Source organism: Cricetulus griseus, chromosome 3 (genome assembly GCF_003668045.3).
Source record: "Cricetulus griseus strain 17A/GY chromosome 3, alternate assembly CriGri-PICRH-1.0, whole genome shotgun sequence".
Lineage (NCBI taxonomy): Eukaryota > Metazoa > Chordata > Mammalia > Rodentia > Cricetidae > Cricetulus > Cricetulus griseus.
The window spans coordinates 230,594,236-230,612,979 of NC_048596.1; the positions used below are offsets into that span (position 1 = coordinate 230,594,236).

The 18,744-nt window shown below is 37.6% G+C and overlaps 1 long non-coding RNA gene across 19 annotated transcripts in view; it reads left to right on the top strand.

The window, feature by feature from the left end:
• Positions 1-5,047: 5,047 nt before the first annotated feature.
• Positions 5,048-18,744, top strand: part of LOC107978605 — a 74,442-nt gene continuing 60,745 nt past the window's right edge. For 7 of the 19 annotated variants that reach the window (XR_003483275.2, XR_003483274.2, XR_003483272.2 and 4 more), the window contains exons 1-2: positions 5,060-5,568; positions 17,918-18,378. This is a non-coding gene — a long non-coding RNA (uncharacterized LOC107978605). Of the gene's footprint in view, positions 5,569-6,030; positions 6,147-17,917; positions 18,379-18,744 lie in introns of all 19 variants that reach the window. The other 12 variants (XR_003483271.2, XR_004769347.1, XR_004769348.1 and 9 more) reach the window with 7 other exon arrangements.

The following is an 18,744-nucleotide window of genomic DNA, read 5'->3' on the forward strand; positions in this document are numbered from 1 at the left end:
GCTGTGGGGTAAAGCAGCCTACTGATGACCTGATCTGCCACAGACTTAAAGCAAGTCAACAATGATTAAGATGATCTTCAGCAACTGAACCACATGCTGTGACAAAGAATAATGTTCTTTAAAGATGCATCATGAAAACCAACTCTTGATAATGGAAATTAACAATATCTTGCTTCTAATCAAATCCCCCTAGGCGTGAAAAGCTTAAGAAAAACACCAAGTGTATTAGGAGAGAATGAGTTGATCAAATGTGTCTATAAATAACATAGAGCTATAGATAGGAAAGGGAAATTTAAAGCAATCTTATTAATCTTTAAAGCATGGTAATAACTGTAATGGAAAACAAGACTTGTGAGAAGAGTGGGCATCATAGAGAGTCGAGTCTTCGAAGTATTGTGCACCATTTGGAAGCAGTTTGCAGGAGCTGAAGGATGCTATTCTTCATTTATTAAAATAAATACTGAAAAATTGGAAACATCATATTTCTATTCAGTGACTGTGAATACATTCACCGCCACCATGCACCCATTGGTTTCCCAATCCTGCCAACTCAGCTCTACGATCACTTACTTACTATCTTTGGCTATCACCTCATGTCAAAAGAGGTTTCTCTGGCTTGTTTAGGCTGAGAGCTGTTATAGTAGAGAGATAAAAACATGTATCCTTTGAAAGCATCAGGGTAGATTTCCCCATAAGGATTGCAACCCCCTACCCACAGCCACAGGTTTTTGAGCAGTTCTATGGCACTGGGCTTATATTCTGTCCCAAGGAGCAGACCTCAAATCCATTCTGGTTACTTCTAGAAAATTCATGCCACTACTGCCTTAAAGATATCAGAAGACAATTCCTCTTCAAGTTTGAAATTTTAAGATCCTAATATAACAAAAAAATTAAACTGACTCAAATTGGTGGTAACATTCCTGCCTAGCAAGGAATTATCTTTGGTATTTTCCAAACCTCCTCCTCCTCCTCCTCCTCCTCCTCCTCCTCCTCCTCCTCCTCCTCCTCCTTCTTCTTCTTCTTCTTCTTCTTCTTCTTTTTAGAAAACTGTCAGATCTCTAGCACTCTCTTCCTCAGCTAGGAGGATCAAACATCACTAGCACTGTTGTGTTAATTATTTAATGTCACTTTTTTTTTTTTTAGGAATAACACAATAAATCACAATAGACAAAAACAGCTCTTCTCATTTCCCATTCTTGAAATTCAATAATAACTAATCTGATGACAATTTTCTTCTCAATCAGTCTCCTCTAACCATTTATTTTTATATCTCAAATATAAAAAATCCACCTCTGCTCTCTCTTATACGTGTGCACATGTCTGTGTATCTGTCATGCATGTTCACAAGTAATGCATGTATATTGTGTAAAAATACATCCTATGTACATGTATACACACATGTGGGTAAGCTGTACATATTGCCCATATAAATTGTGTGTGCTCATCTGCATGTTATATTATACATATGTATGACTGAAACATATTCATACACTACATTGTACATATGTATTCATGCACATGTACATTACTATGTTCATGTGTATATATGTTACAGGCTTGTGTGTGTACATAGATATATTTCTTGCTGTGTTATATTTGTATTTGTATGTACTTGCATGCATGTCTATTGGTGTGCTGCACATTGAACATGTATGTATTGGGTATGTGTGCATACACAGGTGTCCTTTATGCATGCATGTGATGTGCATACACAGTAAACTGTCCCACTTGCTCCTGAAATGTGGTCTACAGCTCCCAATTCCATCATCATCTTCTGACTACGTCTAGATCTAGGGCTTTTATGGGAGTCAAACTAGTACTACTTCCTGGTTCCCACTTGCAGAACTTGCTGTATGTCTTTCATCCTGAATCCTTGTTTATTGTTTGTGTCACATAAAGATCCTTCTATACAGGATTTGCTCAGGATTTGGTACCTGTGTGAAATACAAACTGACGTTTTGCTTTACCCACAGTCATCAAGGACAGTGATAAATAATTAGATTTTGAACATGGAACTACTAACCTTGAACAGACACTGAGCAATGTGAACATTCCTTTCCATGCTGATAGTGAACATGGTAAAAACAACAATAGCTACTACATCATACCTTGACTGACTTAATAAGCAAAGAATGTTCTACAGCACTGCATGCAAAATAATATTTTTTGTAGTGTTTGAAAACTGAATCTGATGCCTTTTAGTACTGGTTGTGATTCAACCTATGTTTTCTAATAAAAATATCAGTTTATTTCCTCATGGACCCAGATGGAAGCTTTATTTTCATATGGTATTTTTAATCTCTTTAAACTATATATTCAATCAATGTATGCTACTGTGTTTAATCATATGTTTTAAGTGAGCCTATTAGTCTCCTTCTTGGCAAAATACTAATGTGACTTTAACATTTAGGTAGTGACTTTTTGCTTAAACTGCTATTGGCAGCTTTACATTATTGTTATTCTCACGAAGTCTTTTACGAAGGTAGTTCATGGAAGGCTATCGCTGGAGTCTTAGAGCAAGGTATCATTCCCAAAGGAAAACACCAAAAAAAAAAAATCATTTATCACTTCATCCCTTTCCTTATCAAGAGTTTCTTCTCAAAGAATAAGGCTTATCCCCGAGGCTGTTTGGAAATTGACAATTCAGGAAGAATCAATGGAGAGCTGCATTTTTGATGGATGAACCATTAGAAAATTCTATGGCATTCTTCCCATGACCTTTTCTGGAGACAGATGAATAGCCTTCCAAAGGTTGCATTTTATTTTATGTTCAGAAAAAAAAAAAAGACAAAACCAACCAACCACAGTGTATTAGAAACAACAGAATCACATTAGGATCTTTCCTGGACTGAAAAACATAAGTGAAAGTTAGAGGAAAAGAGGGAATGATTTGCAGACAGAACTGACCTCAATATAGAATTCTGAACTCAAGGAAGTTCTCAGATTCCTAGAAGAAAACTTTTAAAGCAACACTGCACTCAGTTAAATATTTTCACAAGTAAAATGCCTAATTTGCATATTGATTTTTCTATGTACAACTAACTCTATAGGTACAGGTCTGATTTTTATGACCCATGCAAAATTAGCACACATACACAAAATTAAACATGTTAAAATAACAACATATCAATGAAACAATGCATGGTTTCTAGAAATAGCAAGACTCTGATTATCTAAGCACTGAACAAATGTGAGGAATGGCTGCAGTGTGAAGCAAGAATCTATGGTGTTTCTTAAGGTATTTGAATGTGAAAATACATCTCAAAAGAATTTAAAAAATAGAGGCAAATAATGTAGTTTAGTTTAGTGGTAGAATACTTCCTGAATATTTGTGAGGTCCTGAATTCCATTGCCTGCACTGCAAGATTGAGAGATATTAACTACATAAAGGTATGTAAAGAGGTAGAATGAACTAGGTATGGATTATACTCTTGTATTCCCAGAACTCAGGAGGATAGAGAAGGAATATTGGGTAACTTAAGGCAGCCTGGACTACTGTATTAGCTCTTTTTGTTTACTGTGGTAATACATCTTCATCATGGCAACTTAAAAGAAAGTTTAATGAGGTTTATGGTTCGACTGAGTTAGTGTTTGTGATTGTAGAGTAAAGGCATGGCAATAGGTGAGTGGAACAGCATCTGAGAGCTTACATCTTGATCCACAAGCAAGAAGTACAGAGAGGCACAATGGGAAGGGAGTCTTTTGAAACCTCAAAGTCCTCCCCCAGTTATATATCTCCTAATCCTTTCCAAACAGTTTCATCAACTTGGGACCAAATTTTCTGACATATGAATCTATGAAGGCCATTCTATTCAAACCACCTCAGCTACACAGTAACTTCTAGCCATCTTGGGCTACATTGTAAAATCCTATCTCAATAATACAAAACAGGTAGAATTAGTGAAATCAAAGAGTGTGAGCAGTAATAGACTCAGGACCTGGGGAAGAAAAGTGATTACATGGATTATCTCAAAATAATGGAGAAATGAGGTTGGCAGGGACACTCAATATTTTTCTTTCGCTACTCAAGATATTAACAACTCCATTAGAATTAGCCTGTCATAAAATATTTAAAATATTAATCTATTTAATAAAATCTGACTTTTTGTTTTGTTTTCATTTTGTCTTATGTTTTATAGAAGTTAACAAAAGAAGAAAAATAAAATTTCTTTTCTACTATAATATTTCCCACCAATATTTTGTGTATACCTTCAACCCAATCCCCCAAATTCCATTCTTAAGTCCCGTTTCTTGAGTTTATTTCTGCACTATTACCCACTTCTGAGGTCACAGCCTTATTTTTTTTCTCAACTGTCTTAGGAAGAATGGACTATTATGCCCACTTATAATCTTAAATAGTAATGATTACAAGAAGAAGGAAAAGGGATTTAAGGAAGTCTTCCTATGCTGAGATATCTGTTACGTATGTTTTTTTTTTTTTTTTGAATCACTTGCTATTTCCTTGATAACTCACTTTTAACAAAAAGTTATTTTTGTTAACACAAAAAAAGTTAACACAAAAAAGTTATTTTTTTAACACAAAAATCATGTGTTAAATGGAAGGTAAAGCAATGGTATTTAGAAGAACCATAGGGTTTTGTTGTTGTTAAAAATACTCCTTATGAAAACAATCTGAAAAGGAGCAGGAACTCTAAACAAACCTAGACACCATTACATTGTAGAGTGATGGGGAATGTACTTCTTTGTATGTTTATCTTATTGATTGTTGAATAAAATACTGTTTGGCCAATGGCAAGCAAGGACTAGGAGTCAAAGAGGATTCTGGGAAATGTAGTAGAGAAGTGATGATCCAGGCAGGAAGTGACATGGCAAGGAGACTTATATCTAAGCGAGGAAACAGGAAATATGCCTCTTTTCCCCTCTGCTCCTGCTCCAGCGGCACAATGTGATCCACCGGCAAGGAGGGACCCCAATAAGGCGTCCCATAAGATAAGTCTTATAAAATATATAGATTTATGATAATTAAGACTGAGCTAGCAGATGAGAAGTCCTAGTCATTGGCCAAGCAGCTTTAAACTTAATACAAGTTTCTGTGTATTTCTGTGTATTCATTTGGGCCTAACTTGGGCAGGCAGCTGACGTAAAGCTCACACGTGGCGGTGGGGCTCAGGCGGCTTTTGGTGGAAAGATTTATTGTAACAGTAGAGTTTGGCTGAGTCTGAGAAATTCTAAAGTGCTCAGTTGAAAGTCAAAATAATGAGCTCTCTGAAAATGACATAACTCCCCAAAGTCCACTAACAATAGCGAGAAAAACATTGCTATGGCTTGCTTAGAACTTCACTGCACTTATGAATTAACTGGCAAATAGAGTAAGTTGGGGGAAATTTCTACTCTAAATATTAATTTTTATGATGCTTTCTCCAACTCATTAACTGAGATGGAACCCATTTCATAGTATTTTAGAGTGCTATTGTAAATGTTCAATTAATTTATTCATCACTAGTCTCTTGAAATCCTCAGTGAGTGACAGCTGTCTATCAGGCACCATGGAAAGAAGAGACTAGACAAAAGACATTGTGATGAACGAACTCACATTTAATTTAAAAGGTAAGTTTTAAATGGATGGTGGCCATGCACACATGGCTTATAGGAAATTATTTTTATGTTTTTATTAGGAAAAACAGATGCTCACCAGAAGATAATGCCAACACTTTGAAATTTCCATATATTTGGACTTTATAAGATATGATTTTATTCTTCCTACATAAATATAATTCCAGACAAGGTGTTAATTATTTAAAGTTTAAAGTGTTAATGAAGGTAAGAACACCTGAAAAGAATTGTCCTTCCTTTCAGAGAGGTGCAATAGGCACCTTATAACCTCAGATTAAAATACAGTTAAAAGCTCTGTAGGAAAAGAACAAACTCCTCTTCACTCTTTAGAGTGATTGTATGTCACATCCAAACCCACGTTAGGGAGAGAGGATGACTCAGTGGATTTTCAAGCATGAGAAAATGAGTTCAAAACTCCAGCACCCACATAAAAAGTTGAAGTAAGATTCTGTCTAGGACCAGCAAAAAGAAGAATCGCATTGCAAACGTACTTGCATACAGATGCTTGTTGTTGCACTCTTCACAATGGCTGAGTGATGGAACCCACCCAGGTGTCATCAACAGTTGAAGAGGTAAAGAAAATACAATACATGGCACAGTGGAATTTCATCCACCCATAAACAGCAATGAACTTATACCACTTGCAGGAAAATGGACACAACTGGAGAGAATCACATTGAGCAATTCAAGTCTAATGATATGGGAGAGGGGATAAAATGGGGGAAGGTATGGTGTTTGGAGGGACATAATTAGAGAATATTAGATACTATTCTGAAATATCCTTATGAGATACAGTTAATGCACAATGAATATATGCTAATACATTATTTTAAAGGTTGATAAAAAAGGACTGGTAATGTATCAATGGCATGTATGAAGACCTATATTCAACCCCCAGTATTATATATATATAATACTGGTGTATGTGTGTGTGTGTGTGTGTGTGTGTGTGTGTGTGTATGTATACACAAATATAGTGAGAGAGACAGAGACAAAATATTTAAAAAAACATTTAATCAGTTAAGGAACAATCAGAGTGGAATCTCCTGGGGCAGAAGCTAAGCTAGGTGACAGGCCTTGGTCTCCACACACTGAGACCTATGGTCCCACTAAAATTCATTCCAATCCTACTTCATACAATATCAGTGACAGCCTGGCTCCTTTGAGTCATCTATTTGGGGAAGATGATGTAGATTGAGTTATCTTCCAGTCAACAGCGCTTCTCCTTGCAGTTTCAGAAGGCCTCTACACAGTTTTAATTCCAGGTGCTATTTCACGAAGGATGACTAATCCTTGTGTGTCACCAGGGAACAAAATATAGTTTTGTCCCTCTTGTGGTCTCATTTGCTTTGGAATTATAGGACACACCAGGAGATTTCAGGGTGGACTTAGAGTTAAGGGAACCCATTAGCTCTTTGAGAACATGGGATAGGCATCCTATAATTCACTTAAGTACTACCCACAAGTCATGTAATTATCCTGTGAAGTAGCTCTGCCAGTGGAATTGGAACATTAGAATATTTGTGTGTTTTTCAAGGGTGAATATTTACCATGCACTGATCTGTGCTCACCATGGCACACTCTCTCTCCTAACCACAGAGCCTCTGAGCCCAAAGAAGTTAGAAGTCTTTGTTACACCATTCTTCAGTCATCTCCTAGCAAGGAGACATTACTGACCTTTTGCTGAATGCCTTTAGGCACACCTTCTCCTTTCTTTTTCACGATGGCTCTATGAAGCACAGCGCTGTTATCATGGCAGTCTCACATATACAAACCTCATCCCAGAGCTTGTGGTATCAGGCCGGCCTTTTGTTTTGCTGAGAAGAAGTGTGCTCTATGCTCTTGCCTATATAAAACTTAAAATATGGTAAAATTTAGCAATTGCTAGTTTATTTAATGGCTATATCTAATATTATTAAAAAACACAGCTTAAATCATTTGGAAAAATCACTCAAACTAGGAAAAAAATAACAAAGAAGATTGCTGTATCATGAACAGTTGCAGAAAGTAGATTTTTTTGCAAGAATTTTATAAAATAATCTTTAGTTTAGACTATAAAAGAGATCAAGAAAGTGTTTAATAGGTCTACACAAGAGAAGGCAGTATAGGGAAATGGAAGCAAAGAAAAACTATTTATTCCTAATTATGAACCATTTCCTCAGCAGACTCGTCTCACACTGGTCTCAACCCTCAAAAATCTCCATTTTCTCTGTTAATTAAAGTATAATATGTAAAGAATAGCTTGTATTTAAAGGATAATATGTATCTGTGTTTGTTCACTTTTAACTTCTAATCTGAGATTGCTAAGGCAATGAAATGGAATTGCTTGTGCTAATTGTTTGAAGAAAGCAATATAGTACAGTGGCTAAGAGCTGAGCCATGATGTGGTACCTGGTTTGTATTCTTGATGGGATCTAGATCAGCTATCTATCTTTTTCTTTCAGTGCCAAAGGGTTGAATGCAGGGCATTACAAATATCAGGCAAACATTCTACTATGGTGCCACATCCCCAGCCCACTGTCTATCTCTGGGTGAAAGCCTTGCCATCCTTAAGGTCAAAATGGGGAACACCAGCAACTATTTTATAGGTCTTCTCTCAATACAAGCATGCTCAGTGCTTTGTCCCTCTGAGCTTCGCCATTCTAGGTGTGAGCAGCAACTGCATGATTTCAAACCTTTGCTAGTTTAGAAGGTTTGCCATAGTTGGACTCCTTTCTTTGTAAATTATATTTATAATTGTACAAATTGAATCAAATGCACGGATTTTTAAAGATAGTTTTATTCGTAGGCATTCATGCTTATTTAGTAGATTTTTAGACTATTAAAATGCATTTTAGCAATTGTCATGCTAGCAATGAATATCAAGTCATTTTCAGTTGTTTACACCCCTTCTCAGAATTGGAATAATTAGTAACACTTTATCATTTCTCATATTTTCTCCTCTCTGTTCTAGTAATAGCTCCTTTACTATGTTAAGTAATTGCCCACTCTCATAGAGCTATCTTCTTTCTGTGTTTTGCTTCATTAAGTTTTCTTGTTTGACACCTCCATGCTCACCTTAAGAAAGAATATTAGGCATTTGGCCAAATTACATGTTGTTTGTGTCAATATTTATGCTGCTGTTTCCCTGAGTCTACTCATTCTTTAGAATTAATTATTATGTTCTTAAAGGAAAACTTGAGTTTGAAAGGATTATATTTATACAAAATGGGCAGACTTTTAAAGTAAGAAAATAGTATATAAACATTTTCAAGAATATCAAAGATGTTCTAGATAAAATAAGAAAATATACCTCTAGACTTGGGCCTCTTCCAGTCCTAGCCAGAACTCTTTTTGGAGTGGGCAACCATCAATAGAGAATCGTATAACTGGTCATAGTGCTAAGAATAAGAGAACCAGAGGTTAACAAAAAACAAGACATCTATAGCAGCCCTCCCTTCTCATTGAGGCTCTGGGAACTCCTTATTCAGGGTTAGGGTCAAAAGAAGTGGGAAGGATGTAAGAGCTGGTCACTGGAATCATAAACTCACAACAGCTTTGATTACTGCCTAAGACATGCACAGTATCAAACCAACCACAGAGCTAGCATAGATGGAGCAGACAATCTCTGTGCCCTGGCCCTTTCTATGAAGCTACTGATAATTGGTGGTTGATGCAGGAGAGAAAATGAGGCTTTTTTGAGCATGTGGCCACCGATAGGCTTCCTGATACTCATGAATGTCTGAACAGTCCTAACTAGACTTAATGGGTTTTTAAAAATATGAAATGTGGAGACAGAAAGGTTGAGGGGCTAAGGGTGATCTCACATTTAGTTTCTCTATGTAACATTCATGGTCAGCAAGTTCCTGAAGATGATACAGACCGTGGTCAATGATTTCCACTGATCTGTGATATGTCAGTTCCTCTGACAAGTGACCCTTTTCTAATGTTGGTGTCTAGCTTTCAGCACTGTGATAATGACAATCAAATGAGAATTTGTATATTAACACTTAGTATAATATATGTTGGCAATGATTTTTTATATAATTATTGTTCTAATCTTTAATAACTACCATTATTTGTCCCTGTTTTTACAAAGCATAATGTTAGATACAATTGGAAGTGTAGCCTGATGAATCACTCATGTTTTTGAGTGTGCTTTACACAGGGAGTCATAATATGAGATTTTTATATCTAATTTGTAATTCACTATCATCTCTCTGTTAGCTGAATACTCTTTAGACTTCTGTCTTCCACATAGAAATACCTTTCCATTTCCCTCTTGAGCTGCATCTATATGAAAGTCAACATCTTGATGGATTCTTTTTCCTATATTGGCTCTGCCTTAGTCACTAACTAATATACATATTACCAGTCAAAACAGGCAAATCAAGTGAAGTTAATACCATGTGTGGTTCTCATCAAGTAGGAATAATTTATACTTTCAGAGAAACCACTTCTGTGATGAATAGGAAATATGGAAACTAGCATGCCGTTTATAACCAAACAAATGGCATTTGATGATTAGACTTCATTATCATCTTGAGTGGACTTAAAAATTACTGAAGTGACCCAGTTTGGGGTATGTTTGTGAGGATGTTCTAGAGAAGTCTAACTGAGTTGGTGTAACTTTTGTCTTCCTGTCATCAAATACCTGAGGAGAATTAACTCAGAGGAGGGAGGGTTTGTTTGGGCTTACAGTTTACAGGATGCATTCCACCACAGAGGCAGCTGGTGACCTGGTATCTGCAGTTAAGAAGTAGAAAACAACAAATACTCATGCTCAGATAAATATCACCTTTATATGCAGTTCAGGGCTTCAGTCCATAGCATTGTGCTGTTCACATTTAGGATGGGTCTTCCACATCAATTATTCTAATTTAGAAAGTCCTTCACAGACACAGCAACAGGTATTTCTGTGATGCTTCAAAATCCAATAGAGTTGGGAATAAGGATTAACCATCACTGGAGGGGAGACCCACCCTGGATGTTGTTGGGGACCATTCCTTGGACTTAGAACCCGGACTGTATATGAAGGGGTACGAACGGAGAAAGTGAGTTTAGCACCAGCATTCCTCTCTCTGCTCTCTGACTTCAGATGTAATGTGACCAGCTTGCCCCAATGCTCCTGTGCCATAATTCCAGCTGCTTTCACCATTAGACTTTTCATGCTATGATAGACTGTACCCCTTCTCAAATTATGAGCCCCCACCCCAAACCCTTCCTGGAACAGCTTTTTTTCAGGTATTTTTATCACAGCAACAAGAAAAGAAACCAACACATGAATAAATCCATGGAAATGAATCTCTTTATTATATTAATTTGGAACCATTATGCAGCAGATAATTTTGATGGGATATTGGTTATGTCAGTGAATATCAAATTTTCTGAGCATTGGTATTATTTTATGTTATCATGTTCAAAGAACTATGAACAATTCAAGTCTTCTTCAATGTCTAACCAATACCTAACTTTCCCTGCTTCAGACATTAATACACTTTACAAGCACATACCATATTCCTACATACTCTAATCTTTCTGTTGCTAATTTGTAAGTTTATTCTAATTTGTCTGTCATTTTTTTGGAATACTCATACTCCCAAAGGCATTGAATACTTTGATTCTGTGCCTAGATATAATTCCACTATGAACATCCATGTAAAAAGCCAACAGGTTTTGAGATACAGGCTGCACAAGCACAGAGGAGGAAAGAGAAAAATATGGATGCATATTTGAGAAATAAAATATGTGCAGAGGAAAGCTACCATTGCAAGATCTGCAAATGCCACGATTTCTGGCCCTGGTTAGTGTGAAGAATTAAAAGCTGTGATGTGTAGTGTGAAAATTCTAGGCTGATTTGGAGTTTTTGTGATAGATGATGCCGTGTTAATGACAAAGCATCCTTGTTAGCATACTAAAGACCTCACAACTGCTGTCTGCTACTTCTTATATTTTTGGTTGTGAGCTTAGCCTTTAAAGCCTGAGCCATTCCTCCAGCCCCTCCCTGTTGTTTATATTTTACTATTACAGACGCACTCAAGAAAAATAAACAACTTAGGAAACTTACTTCTTTGTACATCTTTTGGGGTTGTGATGACTGGGGTTATGAGAATAACTTATGTGGGAGCAAGCTAAGCAAAAGGATTGTAGATGGCTAGGCAGTAGCAAACCACTACTGAGATAAATATCATATTAATGTGATAATAAAAAATTAAAAATAAAACACACATAAGATAAGCTCAAAATATTGTTTGGCATTTGAAGGAGAAAATAACATGCAGTGGTTTCTTTTATTCAGGAAACACCCAGTCTGGCTTCTGTCCTGAAATGCCTTGTGGAAACAGATTTTTTTGTAAAGGTTATCTCCACATCACCAATCAAAGGGGGATCTTTCAGTGTTTGTTTTTCTCTTGCATGTCCAGTAATGCAACTTCCTGCATCCCAAACACATTATTTCTGGGTTCTCCCTGCTATTCAGTTTCCTTCTTTAAAATAAGAAGTATTATTCATTTTTATTTTATATGAATGTGTGAATGCCTACTTGTGTATATTCTATTCAGAGGTCAGAAAAGGGTGTTGGCTCTCCTTGAGCTGGAGTTTCAGAAAGTTTTTAGTTGCCTGATGTGGGAGTTGGAATTGAACCCAGGTCCCTAGCAAGAATAGCACATGCTTTGTACTGTTAAGCCATCTCTCCTGACCTGTTACCCATTTTTTTTTTTTTCTAATTTTCATGAATGACTCTGAAAAGCCTGACTTGTTCCACTCTGTTCCTATCCAGGCTGAGGGACTCAACTATCTTTGATATGATGATGCCTCTTCATTTGGGGTTTGTGACTTAGACTATACATACAAGTTTTAACGACATATTCATCTGAGTATCTCAAAGAATCTTAAATCCAAGCAGTCACAGATGAAATACTGGATTTACTTGTTGTCACTACATTGCACCCAGAGCTAGCCTTCCTTTAAAGTTTCAGAGCTCAGGAAAAGGTTTTGTCTGGTCTTCAATCAGTGACAAGCTTAAACATGCATATTTCTCCTAAACTTCCTGGGAACAATAGACAGCTTATTAACAGGATAGCTGTGCATTGAAAAATGGATGAAATCCTCCTTTCTAGGGGTCACAGCTCTCAGACATTAGATACAAAATATTGTTGTAGTTTGCTAGCCAAAGAGATCAGAAAACAGAGGTGAAAATTAGACTCAAAGAATAAATTAAATAATTAGTTTTTGAGACAAGATCCCATGTAGTCTAAGATGGCCTCTTGCTGGCTATGTACCTGAGATGATCTTCAATTGAAGGGCAATGATTCTTCTGCCTCTCCCTCCAAATACTGAGATTACATGAATGTGCTACCTTATCTAGTTTATTAAGTATAAAAAATTGTATCCAGGTCCTCTTACATGCTAGACAGGTACTATACCAGCAAAGCTACATTCTGAGCCCACAGTATGAATTTCTTTCATAGTTAGATTGCGATATCTTGTTACTATTTCTAACATATTGGAGGCTATACAAACATTTAACAGTCATCATAATTCCCATGTGGGTTTTCTTGCTCTGGGAACAAGCCTATTCTGGTAGAAAGGACCTAACTTGAAACTTCTGCAGCCTTTTTAACCTTCAAATCATAAATGAAATTGTCTGGGTTTTTCAGAGTTGAGTACCTCTGTTAAGACTTCAAGGTACAGAAGTGGAGATTCCTGTCACATACACCTCCATTTAACTTTTTTTGACTGATAAAAAAGCCAGATGGATTTTACAGACAAACTTGGATTAGTACAAACTTAATCAGCAATGATAACAATCACAGCTGTTATACCAGATGTGGTTTCTTCCTTGGAATAAATCAACATTGCCTCTGGCTGCTGATATGCACCATGCACCCATTGATTGAGTAAATGCTTTCTTTGTGATGTTCATCAATAAAGATAATCAGACAGAGCTCACCTTCTTCTAGGGAAGCAGTTGCCCTCACTACTTTATCACAGGATTACACGGTGCTCTTGCTTTTTAAAACAATAGGATCTGGGGAGATGTGACTACTCAGATACCCTACACAGTATCACACTAGACTATCTCCCTAATAATCTCATGTTACATAGACCTGAGAGCTTGTATTATGAACAACTTAGTAGCCAAGATTAGGAGCATGATGAGTACATTCACATGTTCTTTCTGTTGGGGAAACTCGTAAAAGAGATGGTGTCTGAGAACATTAGGAAGCGTCTTTCAAAGTAAGAGACCAGTCAGATGGGCTTGTTTCTCAATAATCTCTTGGTTATAGTATAATACACTGTATTACCTGCCCTGACCTACTCTCCTGATACCTTTCTAGTTAACTTTGAGAGAATTTTAAGGAGCAAGAGAAGGCTTAAGGATGAATAAGCTAGGGTAGAACTAACTCTGTACTTGGACTGTATTACCCAGTTGACTCAGTGTTACTGAGAGGCAAATAATTTTCACAGGCTCAGTAAAGCCTCAGTGAAGAATGAGACACAAACCTAGAGGTTTTGAGAAAGAACTGGTAATTACCGTTGGGTTACTTATGAGCAAGGTAACTGACATAAGTAACTTAAGGGGGGAGGATTCGTCTTGAATCACTATTTCTGACTGTTCTGTCCACAGTTTCTTGGAATCATATACTTCAGCATAGCATCATGGCAGTGAGATCACGTATAAAAAAACAGTTTTTCACATAGTAGACAGGAAGTAGTAGTAGGAAGTGACCCAGGGGCCTGACTTCATGATCTACTTCTTCCAGTAGATTGCATCTGACAAAGTCCAGAATTTCTTAAAATAGAAAATCAGCTGACAACTACATATCTAAAACATAAATCTGTGAGGAACATTTTAGATTCAAAAGCTAGCAACAGGAGAGCTGCCAATGACAGCATTTCATATCTGAAAAGTTGTTCTTGCTTGGATCCCAGGCTCTAGGACAGACAGAATGTTATGATACAACTTTATAAATTAGGATTTATCTGCCCTGGTAAACCATAAATTTTTCTTTGAATATGCAGAGAGCTCATTTCATTATGAAATGGAAATTGTATAAGTGAAAGACTAGGTCTGAGGAGGCATGCGTGTCTGTGACTTAACTCAGCTACCCATGAGACCTACTACAATAGCTTTGCTTCTTCTCCTGCAACACCCACTAAAGGACATAGAGAGTGTTTCCAGAGAAAGGAAAGTATGAGTCTGGCTTATAGATGGACTACCACAGCATGTTTCCACAAGCCTAAAGTGATGGCTATGATGACTACTCTATTATAGCTTGGATATTAGTGGTCAGAATTTCCTATAACAGTCTTGGTTTTCGATGTCATGCCATGGAAGATGTCTTGATGTCTCTGTAAGCTTCCATTCTCTGGTATAAGTAGATTGTCTTTTCCCATGGAAGTGATCATCAATGGATGGCTGTCATAGTTGAGAGCAACTATGTTGAGACAAGAAGTTGCGAGCAACAGGAAGAAGCCATGAACAGTATATCTCCCAGACCTACTCCCAGGGACTTATTTCTTCCATCTAGCCCCTATCTTATAAATTTTTCAGAACCTCTCAAAATAGAACCACCAAATAGAGATCATACATCTAAAATATGAGCCTGTTGGGACATTTCAGACCCAAAGTATCATACAAGGGCAGCTATTACTGGCAGGAAGCAATGGTAAAGCACACAGCAGACCAAGAGTTTTAACTACTCATGTTTGGTTTTGGTGCTTCATTGTCCTCTTTTAGCTCTTTCAACATTTCCTATAGTGCTGTAAATATTGTTTTCATTAACCAAGTCAATTAATTCTCCTTGCTGTGCCATTAGTAGTTTGTTTTCTGCCAGGACATAGACTGAGATACTTCATAAATTACTGTGAAATCTACTTACTCCAAATCTCTATTAGTACGCACACAATCCAATATTAGCACCAACTCTCCTCTGACTACTGCTTCTAAAAGGATTTCACTCTGGTTACCTTACTATTGCCATTATGTTTTATAGATGATTACTGATTCTACACATTACTTCTTTCTACAGTAAGGTTAGATATATCTATTGCTCTGCTTGCTAGAGAGAGAGTACACAATACATACTTTCTAGATTATCAACTTAGCAATTGTTTTTACAGCTTGTCCCAGCCAATGGGAAGCAAACTATAGAAGATAATACTCAGAGGCTCTAAATATAGTTTTATGACTCTATCTTCCCTCTTGAACTTTTACATTCACATGAGAAAACCAAGCCCTGGCTGTAGAATAAATGATACATGATATCAACCTGAAACTTCAGGGTGTGTGTGTGTGTGTGTGTGTGTGTGTGTGTGTGTGTGTGTGTGTAAGAGAGAGAGAGAGAGAGAAAGAGAGAGAAACAGAGAGAGAGAGAGCTTATATCTACTTATATAACTGAAAGAACTAAAAGAACTATAAAAGTCCCTGTTGTAGGGACTCTGAAGTATTTCAAAGATATGACTCAAGGTGAAACATGTTTTAAATTGTACATGAATTACACAAAAGGTCATATATCTTTATATCTCCATATCCTATCATCTATCTATCTATCTATCGATCTATCTATCTATCTCAGGAATAATGGTACATGACTTTAATCCCAGCACTTTGAAAGGAGAAGCAGATGTATCTGTCTGAATTTAAGGCTAGCCTTGTCTATATAGTAAGTCCCAGGCCAGCAGGATGACCCAGTAAAATCTTCCTCAAAAAGTTGTCAAAATGACATTTTAATACAATAATTTTGTTAATTCTCAAGCATTTTATAAATGCATGCAATGTACTTTTATCATATTCATCTATCACTCCTCCCAACTCTTGAAAGACCCACCCCTACCCACTCCTATCTACTCTGTAGGCTTGCAAGCTCATTCTACTCCATGCTGGAATGTTGACTGGTTTGATCTTGTATAGGTCACGTGTAGACAATCACAGCTGGTTTGAGTTCCTGAGTGCAGACACACAGTCATGTCCAGAAGACACAGCTTTCCTTTTGTCTTTCCTAATGTCTAAATCTTACATCTTGCCATCCCTCTGTTGTGGTAGTTCCTGAGCACTACAGACAAGGAGAGTCATATAGATGTCCCAGTTTGTGGCTGAATACACCTCAGACATTTATTCTCTGTACTTAGGCAGATTTCTGAATTAATCACCACCCACTAAACAGAGAAACTTCTCTAATGAATACTGAGAGCTACAAACAGTTTTATTTTTAAAATGCAAATATTTCATAGTTTCTTCATGGTTGAGACAAATTAACACAAGAAAGAGTAAGTACTTGAATTTATACATGGCCTGATCTTGAATATTGCCTCAGACAAATGCTTGTATGACCTTAGAGATTTTTGTACTCAGAGTTTCTATTCCTCTGTCTTCACATATTAATCTTACTGATTTCAAAGACTACTGGGTATAATTATGAGAAAATGCATGTTAAAATATCTGTAATTAATTGTTCTCTAGTTTCTCCTTATGTTAAAAGTATCTCATGAATATATAGTTTAGGAACTGGGGAGGTATCTCAGTTAGTAAAAATGCTTGCCACGCAAACATGAGGACCTGACATACAACCCATGTTAAAAAGCTTGGTGTGCTCTTGTAATCCCAGTGCTAGTGAAGCAGAGACATGCAGATACTTGAGATTTAGTGGCCAGCCTGCCTTGCTTGATTGGTGAGTTCCAAGTCACTGAAGAATTCGTTTATCCAAAATAAAAATGGGCAGCACCTTAAGAATGACCACCAATAATGGTGACATCCAAGCCCAGGATGCTACTGAGGACATGACTGGGTCTGTGGTTTTATCGGCACTGGGTTCTGTGTTGATGTTCAAGGCCCATGATATCACCAAAGGTCACATGGATGCCTGGTGTCTGGGCTACAACTTGTGGCAATGTTGGTGGGTGGCCTGGGCTGTGACCTGGTGCGTTGGTGTCATTCAGGCCTGGGCTGTGACTGAGGGCCATGTCTAGGCCCATGGCCCAGTAGCAGCCAGAGTTTGGGTTAATGTCCATGGCTCCTGTAGCCACTGGGGACTGAGAAGTTGCCCGGGGACTGGACAGCCACTTAAGAAAATGTTAGTGTCCGAAGGCCTTCCTGCTGCCACAGCCATATTGATCTGGGTGGATTATGCTGCCATTGGGGGCATGGTGATAACTGGGGCCAGGTTGCTTCCGATGTCTGGATCTATGTTCCTATTAAAGCTGTAGTCTGTGATGATGTTCATGGCTGGTGCTACCACAGGGGTTATAGGAACTATGCTTGTTGAAATTCGAGGGTTGTGCTGAGTCAGTCCTGCCTCTTACTTGTCTTGGGATAGCTGGTACTATAGTAGGAGAGCTGGTCCTGACTACCCCCCCCCCACAGGTGCACTTGGATGAGAAGGCCCCACCCCTCACCACTGTCATGGGAAATCTTGTCCCAGTGTCATTGGCCTAGGAGAGATGGCTCTGCCCCTCACCTGAGGGGGCAGTTCCAGTGGCCAGGACCAACCAACTCAGCTACCACCCAGAAAAACATCCTAAGCCTCCGGTTAGCCCACCCTAGTGTCTGCCCCCATCTATGCCTGCTGGAGTGTGTGAAGGCCCTGTGGAACAATAACTGTAGGATCTCCATGACTTGGGGCAACAGCAGGATATTCAAGAAGAGTTTCAGTGAAGGGTCCAGTGATGACTGCATGCCCAAGGCCTTGAACCAGACCAATAACTCATTGCAATTTACATTTTGAAGATGGATTTAATTGGAGAAAAGGATATACTACATGACACATTGCAGCATCCAATGCCACTAGGATGAATGAAGAGTTGTTGGAAAGATTGCGGAGCAAGGTGGGTTTTGTTTGTTTTGCTTTTAATTAATTTGGGGAGACATGTTGCAGGGGTGAGGGGTTAAAATGTGAGTGGAATTTGAGTGCTTGATGTGAAAGTCCAAAAGTATAAATAAAGAATTATGTATAAAAAATATTTGTAGAACTATTCCATCATTAAAATATTGTAATTTCATCAAGTTGTAAACATATTGTCATCCAAGAATACAGGAACATGGGCCAATTTCAATAATAAAATTAATTAGCAAATTTAGAAAATGACCACTGAGTGTAACCTCTAGCTTCCACATGTATATACACATAACCCCAACCATTTATATATGCTTCCACATGTGTGCCAGTCATTTGTACACATTTAAATATGTAT